We start from the raw sequence: 9,823 nt of genomic DNA, 5'->3' as shown, positions 1-9,823 counted from the left end.
TTTTTCTAAGTCCCACCGCCAAGAGGAAACTTTTTCCCTATCGGTCCTAGACGATTTTCGACGTGATATCACTGTAATATAGACGGTTTCTAACAATATATATCATAACACCAAACTCGCTACAATTATTATTCATCGAGTTATTAGCAAATAATGGACGGATGTGCTACTCCGTCGACAAAACTCTGGAAATTTTTCTAAGTCCCACCGCTAAGAGGAAACTTTTTCCGTATCGGTCCTAGACGATTTTCGACGTGATATCACTGTAATATAGACGGTTTCTAACAATATATATCATAACACCAAACTCGCTACAATTATTATTTATCGAGTTATTAGCAAATAATGGACGGATGTGCTACTCCGTCGGACGTTCGACGAAAATTTTTCTAAGTCCCACCGCCAAGAGGAAACTTTTTCCCTATCGGTCCTAGACGATTTTCGACGTGATATCACTGTAATATAGACGGTTTCTAACAATATATATCATAACACCAAACTCGCTACAATTATTATTCTTCGAGTTATTAGCAAATAATGGACGGATGTGCTACTCCGTCGGACGTTCGACGAAAATTTTTCTAAGTCCCACCGCCAAGAGGAAACTTTTTCCCTATCGGTCCTAGACGATTTTCGACGTGATATCACTGTAATATAGACGGTTTCTAACAATATATATCATAACACCAAACTCGCTACAATTATTATTCATCGAGTTATTAGCAAATAATGGACGGATGTGCTACTCCGTCGACAAAACTCTGGAAATTTTTCTAAGTCCCACCGCTAAGAGGAAACTTTTTCCGTATCGGTCCTAGACGATTTTCGACGTGATATCACTGTAATATAGACGGTTTCTAACAATATATATCATAACACCAAACTCGCTACAATTATTATTTATCGAGTTATTAGCAAATAATGGACGGATGTGCTACTCCGTCGGACGTTCGACGAAAATTTTTCTAAGTCCCACCGCCAAGAGGAAACTTTTTCCCTATCGGTCCTAGACGATTTTCGACGTGATATCACTGTAATATAGACGGTTTCTAACAATATATATCATAACACCAAACTCGCTACAATTATTATTTATCGAGTTATTAGCAAATAATGGACGGATGTGCTACTCCGTCGACAAAACTCTGGAAATTTTTCTAAGTCCCACCGCCAAGAGGAAACTTTTTCCGTATCGGTCCTAGACGATTTTCGACGTGATATCACTGTAATATAGACGGTTTCTAACAATATATATCATAACACCAAACTCGCTACAATTATTATTTATCGAGTTATTAGCAAATAATGGACGGATGTGCTACTCCGTCGGACGTTCGACGAAAATTTTTCTAAGTCCCACCGCCAAGAGGAAACTTTTTCCGTATCGGTCCTAGACGATTTTCGACGTGATATCACTGTAATATAGACGGTTTCTAACAATATATATCATAACACCAAACTCGCTACAATTATTATTTATCGAGTTATTAGCAAATAATGGACGGATGTGCTACTCCGTCGGACGTTCGACGAAAATTTTTCTAAGTCCCACCGCCAAGAGGAAACTTTTTCCCTATCGGTCCTAGACGATTTTCGACGTGATATCACTGTAATATAGACGGTTTCTAACAATATATATCATAACACCAAACTCGCTACAATTATTATTTATCGAGTTATTAGCAAATAATGGACGGATGTGCTACTCCGTCGACAAAACTCTGGAAATTTTTCTAAGTCCCACCGCTAAGAGGAAACTTTTTCCGTATCGGTCCTAGACGATTTTCGACGTGATATCACTGTAATATAGACGGTTTCTAACAATATATATCATAACACCAAACTCGCTACAATTATTATTTATCGAGTTATTAGCAAATAATGGACGGATGTGCTACTCCGTCGGACGTTCGACGAAAATTTTTCTAAGTCCCACCGCTAAGAGGAAACTTTTTCCGTATCGGTCCTAGACGATTTTCGACGTGATATCACTGTAATATAGACGGTTTCTAACAATATATATCATAACACCAAACTCGCTACAATTATTATTTATCGAGTTATTAGCAAATAATGGACGGATGTGCTACTCCGTCGGACGTTCGACGAAAATTTTTCTAAGTCCCACCGCCAAGAGGAAACTTTTTCCCTATCGGTCCTAGACGATTTTCGACGTGATATCACTGTAATATAGACGGTTTCTAACAATATATATCATAACACCAAACTCGCTACAATTATTATTTATCGAGTTATTAGCAAATAATGGACGGATGTGCTACTCCGTCGACAAAACTCTGGAAATTTTTCTAAGTCCCACCGCCAAGAGGAAACTTTTTCCGTATCGGTCCTAGACGATTTTCGACGTGATATCACTGTAATATAGACGGTTTCTAACAATATATATCATAACACCAAACTCGCTACAATTATTATTTATCGAGTTATTAGCAAATAATGGACGGATGTGCTACTCCGTCGGACGTTCGACGAAAATTTTTCTAAGTCCCACCGCTAAGAGGAAACTTTTTCCGTATCGGTCCTAGACGATTTTCGACGTGATATCACTGTAATATAGACGGTTTCTAACAATATGTATCATAACACCAAACTCGCTACAATTATTATTTATCGAGTTATTAGCAAATAATGGACGGATGTGCTACTCCGTCGACAAAACTCTGGAAATTTTTCTAAGTCCCACCGCTAAGAGGAAACTTTTTCCGTATCGGTCCTAGACGATTTTCGACGTGATATCACTGTAATATAGACGGTTTCTAACAATATATATCATAACACCAAACTCGCTACAATTATTATTTATCGAGTTATTAGCAAATAATGGACGGATGTGCTACTCCGTCGGACGTTCGACGAAAATTTTTCTAAGTCCCACCGCCAAGAGGAAACTTTTTCCCTATCGGTCCTAGACGATTTTCGACGTGATATCACTGTAATATAGACGGTTTCTAACAATATATATCATAACACCAAACTCGCTACAATTATTATTTATCGAGTTATTAGCAAATAATGGACGGATGTGCTACTCCGTCGACAAAACTCTGGAAATTTTTCTAAGTCCCACCGCCAAGAGGAAACTTTTTCCCTATCGGTCCTAGACGATTTTCGACGTGATATCACTGTAATATAGACGGTTTCTAACAATATATATCATAACACCAAACTCGCTACAATTATTATTTATCGAGTTATTAGCAAATAATGGACGGATGTGCTACTCCGTCGGACGTTCGACGAAAATTTTTCTAAGTCCCACCGCCAAGAGGAAACTTTTTCCCTATCGGTCCTAGACGATTTTCGACGTGATATCACTGTAATATAGACGGTTTCTAACAATATATATCATAACACCAAACTCGCTACAATTATTATTTATCGAGTTATTAGCAAATAATGGACGGATGTGCTACTCCGTCGACAAAACTCTGGAAATTTTTCTAAGTCCCACCGCTAAGAGGAAACTTTTTCCGTATCGGTCCTAGACGATTTTCGACGTGATATCACTGTAATATAGACGGTTTCTAACAATATATATCATAACACCAAACTCGCTACAATTATTATTTATCGAGTTATTAGCAAATAATGGACGGATGTGCTACTCCGTCGACAAAACTCTGGAAATTTTTCTAAGTCCCACCGCTAAGAGGAAACTTTTTCCGTATCGGTCCTAGACGATTTTCGACGTGATATCACTGTAATATAGACGGTTTCTAACAATATATATCATAACACCAAACTCGCTACAATTATTATTTATCGAGTTATTAGCAAATAATGGACGGATGTGCTACTCCGTCGACAAAACTCTGGAAATTTTTCTAAGTCCCACCGCCAAGAGGAAACTTTTTCCCTATCGGTCCTAGACGATTTTCGACGTGATATCACTGTAATATAGACGGTTTCTAACAATATATATCATAACACCAAACTCGCTACAATTATTATTTATCGAGTTATTAGCAAATAATGGACGGATGTGCTACTCCGTCGACAAAACTCTGGAAATTTTTCTAAGTCCCACCGCCAAGAGGAAACTTTTTCCGTATCGGTCCTAGACGATTTTCGACGTGATATCACTGTAATATAGACGGTTTCTAACAATATATATCATAACACCAAACTCGCTACAATTATTATTTATCGAGTTATTAGCAAATAATGGACGGATGTGCTACTCCGTCGGACGTTCGACGAAAATTTTTCCAAGTCCCACCGCCAAGAGGAAACTTTTTCCCTATCGGTCCTAGACGATTTTCGACGTGATATCACTGTAATATAGACGGTTTCTAACAATATGTATCATAACACCAAACTCGCTACAATTATTATTTATCGAGTTATTAGCAAATAATGGACGGATGTGCTACTTCGTCGGACGTTCGACGAAAATTTTTCTAAGTCCCACCGCCAAGAGGAAACTTTTTCCCTATCGGTCCTAGACGATTTTCGACGTGATATCACTGTAATATAGACGGTTTCTAACAATATATATCATAACACCAAACTCGCTACAATTATTATTTATCGAGTTATTAGCAAATAATGGACGGATGTGCTACTCCGTCGACAAAACTCTGGAAATTTTTCTAAGTCCCACCGCTAAGAGGAAACTTTTTCCGTATCGGTCCTAGACGATTTTCGACGTGATATCACTGTAATATAGACGGTTTCTAACAATATATATCATAACACCAAACTCGCTACAATTATTATTTATCGAGTTATTAGCAAATAATGGACGGATGTGCTACTCCGTCGGACGTTCGACGAAAATTTTTCTAAGTCCCACCGCCAAGAGGAAACTTTTTCCCTATCGGTCCTAGACGATTTTCGACGTGATATCACTGTAATATAGACGGTTTCTAACAATATATATCATAACACCAAACTCGCTACAATTATTATTTATCGAGTTATTAGCAAATAATGGACGGATGTGCTACTCCGTCGACAAAACTCTGGAAATTTTTCTAAGTCCCACCGCCAAGAGGAAACTTTTTCCCTATCGGTCCTAGACGATTTTCGACGTGATATCACTGTAATATAGACGGTTTCTAACAATATATATCATAACACCAAACTCGCTACAATTATTATTTATCGAGTTATTAGCAAATAATGGACGGATGTGCTACTCCGTCGACAAAACTCTGGAAATTTTTCTAAGTCCCACCGCCAAGAGGAAACTTTTTCCCTATCGGTCCTAGACGATTTTCGACGTGATATCACTGTAATATAGACGGTTTCTAACAATATATATCATAACACCAAACTCGCTACAATTATTATTTATCGAGTTATTAGCAAATAATGGACGGATGTGCTACTCCGTCGACAAAACTCTGGAAATTTTTCTAAGTCCCACCGCTAAGAGGAAACTTTTTCCGTATCGGTCCTAGACGATTTTCGACGTGATATCACTGTAATATAGACGGTTTCTAACAATATATATCATAACACCAAACTCGCTACAATTATTATTTATCGAGTTATTAGCAAATAATGGACGGATGTGCTACTCCGTCGACAAAACTCTGGAAATTTTTCTAAGTCCCACCGCCAAGAGGAAACTTTTTCCCTATCGGTCCTAGACGATTTTCGACGTGATATCACTGTAATATAGACGGTTTCTAACAATATATATCATAACACCAAACTCGCTACAATTATTATTTATCGAGTTATTAGCAAATAATGGACGGATGTGCTACTCCGTCGGACGTTCGACGAAAATTTTTCTAAGTCCCACCGCCAAGAGGAAACTTTTTCCCTATCGGTCCTAGACGATTTTCGACGTGATATCACTGTAATATAGACGGTTTCTAACAATATATATCATAACACCAAACTCGCTACAATTATTATTTATCGAGTTATTAGCAAATAATGGACGGATGTGCTACTCCGTTGGACGTTCGACGAAAATTTTTCTAAGTCCCACCGCCAAGAGGAAACTTTTTCCCTATCGGTCCTAGACGATTTTCGACGTGATATCACTGTAATATAGACGGTTTCTAACAATATATATCATAACACCAAACTCGCTACAATTATTATTCATCGAGTTATTAGCAAATAATGGACGGATGTGCTACTCCGTCGACAAAACTCTGGAAATTTTTCTAAGTCCCACCGCTAAGAGGAAACTTTTTCCGTATCGGTCCTAGACGATTTTCGACGTGATATCACTGTAATATAGACGGTTTCTAACAATATATATCATAACACCAAACTCGCTACAATTATTATTTATCGAGTTATTAGCAAATAATGGACGGATGTGCTACTCCGTCGGACGTTCGACGAAAATTTTTCTAAGTCCCACCGCCAAGAGGAAACTTTTTCCCTATCGGTCCTAGACGATTTTCGACGTGATATCACTGTAATATAGACGGTTTCTAACAATATATATCATAACACCAAACTCGCTACAATTATTATTCTTCGAGTTATTAGCAAATAATGGACGGATGTGCTACTCCGTCGGACGTTCGACGAAAATTTTTCTAAGTCCCACCGCCAAGAGGAAACTTTTTCCCTATCGGTCCTAGACGATTTTCGACGTGATATCACTGTAATATAGACGGTTTCTAACAATATATATCATAACACCAAACTCGCTACAATTATTATTCATCGAGTTATTAGCAAATAATGGACGGATGTGCTACTCCGTCGACAAAACTCTGGAAATTTTTCTAAGTCCCACCGCTAAGAGGAAACTTTTTCCGTATCGGTCCTAGACGATTTTCGACGTGATATCACTGTAATATAGACGGTTTCTAACAATATATATCATAACACCAAACTCGCTACAATTATTATTTATCGAGTTATTAGCAAATAATGGACGGATGTGCTACTCCGTCGGACGTTCGACGAAAATTTTTCTAAGTCCCACCGCCAAGAGGAAACTTTTTCCCTATCGGTCCTAGACGATTTTCGACGTGATATCACTGTAATATAGACGGTTTCTAACAATATATATCATAACACCAAACTCGCTACAATTATTATTTATCGAGTTATTAGCAAATAATGGACGGATGTGCTACTCCGTCGACAAAACTCTGGAAATTTTTCTAAGTCCCACCGCCAAGAGGAAACTTTTTCCCTATCGGTCCTAGACGATTTTCGACGTGATATCACTGTAATATAGACGGTTTCTAACAATATATATCATAACACCAAACTCGCTACAATTATTATTTATCGAGTTATTAGCAAATAATGGACGGATGTGCTACTCCGTCGACAAAACTCTGGAAATTTTTCTAAGTCCCACCGCTAAGAGGAAACTTTTTCCGTATCGGTCCTAGACGATTTTCGACGTGATATCACTGTAATATAGACGGTTTCTAACAATATATATCATAACACCAAACTCGCTACAATTATTATTTATCGAGTTATTAGCAAATAATGGACGGATGTGCTACTCCGTCGGACGTTCGACGAAAATTTTTCTAAGTCCCACCGCTAAGAGGAAACTTTTTCCGTATCGGTCCTAGACGATTTTCGACGTGATATCACTGTAATATAGACGGTTTCTAACAATATATATCATAACACCAAACTCGCTACAATTATTATTTATCGAGTTATTAGCAAATAATGGACGGATGTGCTACTCCGTCGGACGTTCGACGAAAATTTTTCTAAGTCCCACCGCCAAGAGGAAACTTTTTCCGTATCGGTCCTAGACGATTTTCGACGTGATATCACTGTAATATAGACGGTTTCTAACAATATATATCATAACACCAAACTCGCTACAATTATTATTTATCGAGTTATTAGCAAATAATGGACGGATGTGCTACTCCGTCGGACGTTCGACGAAAATTTTTCTAAGTCCCACCGCTAAGAGGAAACTTTTTCCGTATCGGTCCTAGACGATTTTCGACGTGATATCACTGTAATATAGACGGTTTCTAACAATATGTATCATAACACCAAACTCGCTACAATTATTATTTATCGAGTTATTAGCAAATAATGGACGGATGTGCTACTCCGTCGACAAAACTCTGGAAATTTTTCTAAGTCCCACCGCTAAGAGGAAACTTTTTCCGTATCGGTCCTAGACGATTTTCGACGTGATATCACTGTAATATAGACGGTTTCTAACAATATATATCATAACACCAAACTCGCTACAATTATTATTTATCGAGTTATTAGCAAATAATGGACGGATGTGCTACTCCGTCGACAAAACTCTGGAAATTTTTCTAAGTCCCACCGCCAAGAGGAAACTTTTTCCCTATCGGTCCTAGACGATTTTCGACGTGATATCACTGTAATATAGACGGTTTCTAACAATATATATCATAACACCAAACTCGCTACAATTATTATTTATCGAGTTATTAGCAAATAATGGACGGATGTGCTACTCCGTCGGACGTTCGACGAAAATTTTTCTAAGTCCCACCGCCAAGAGGAAACTTTTTCCCTATCGGTCCTAGACGATTTTCGACGTGATATCACTGTAATATAGACGGTTTCTAACAATATATATCATAACACCAAACTCGCTACAATTATTATTTATCGAGTTATTAGCAAATAATGGACGGATGTGCTACTCCGTCGGACGTTCGACGAAAATTTTTCTAAGTCCCACCGCCAAGAGGAAACTTTTTCCGTATCGGTCCTAGACGATTTTCGACGTGATATCACTGTAATATAGACGGTTTCTAACAATATATATCATAACACCAAACTCGCTACAATTATTATTTATCGAGTTATTAGCAAATAATGGACGGATGTGCTACTCCGTCGGACGTTCGACGAAAATTTTTCTAAGTCCCACCGCTAAGAGGAAACTTTTTCCGTATCGGTCCTAGACGATTTTCGACGTGATATCACTGTAATATAGACGGTTTCTAACAATATGTATCATAACACCAAACTCGCTACAATTATTATTTATCGAGTTATTAGCAAATAATGGACGGATGTGCTACTCCGTCGACAAAACTCTGGAAATTTTTCTAAGTCCCACCGCCAAGAGGAAACTTTTTCCCTATCGGTCCTAGACGATTTTCGACGTGATATCACTGTAATATAGACGGTTTCTAACAATATATATCATAACACCAAACTCGCTACAATTATTATTTATCGAGTTATTAGCAAATAATGGACGGATGTGCTACTCCGTCGACAAAACTCTGGAAATTTTTCTAAGTCCCACCGCTAAGAGGAAACTTTTTCCGTATCGGTCCTAGACGATTTTCGACGTGATATCACTGTAATATAGACGGTTTCTAACAATATATATCATAACACCAAACTCGCTACAATTATTATTTATCGAGTTATTAGCAAATAATGGACGGATGTGCTACTCCGTCGGACGTTCGACGAAAATTTTTCTAAGTCCCACCGCCAAGAGGAAACTTTTTCCCTATCGGTCCTAGACGATTTTCGACGTGATATCACTGTAATATAGACGGTTTCTAACAATATATATCATAACACCAAACTCGCTACAATTATTATTCATCGAGTTATTAGCAAATAATGGACGGATGTGCTACTCCGTCGACAAAACTCTGGAAATTTTTCTAAGTCCCACCGCTAAGAGGAAACTTTTTCCGTATCGGTCCTAGACGATTTTCGACGTGATATCACTGTAATATAGACGGTTTCTAACAATATATATCATAACACCAAACTCGCTACAATTATTATTTATCGAGTTATTAGCAAATAATGGACGGATGTGCTACTCCGTCGGACGTTCGACGAAAATTTTTCTAAGTCCCACCGCCAAGAGGAAACT

This window comes from Halictus rubicundus, unplaced genomic scaffold, assembly GCF_050948215.1.
Source record: "Halictus rubicundus isolate RS-2024b unplaced genomic scaffold, iyHalRubi1_principal scaffold1149, whole genome shotgun sequence".
NCBI classification, from domain to species: Eukaryota; Metazoa; Arthropoda; class Insecta; order Hymenoptera; family Halictidae; genus Halictus; species Halictus rubicundus.
The sequence above is the reverse complement of the archived record's forward strand: the minus strand, read 5'-3'. Positions refer to the sequence as shown.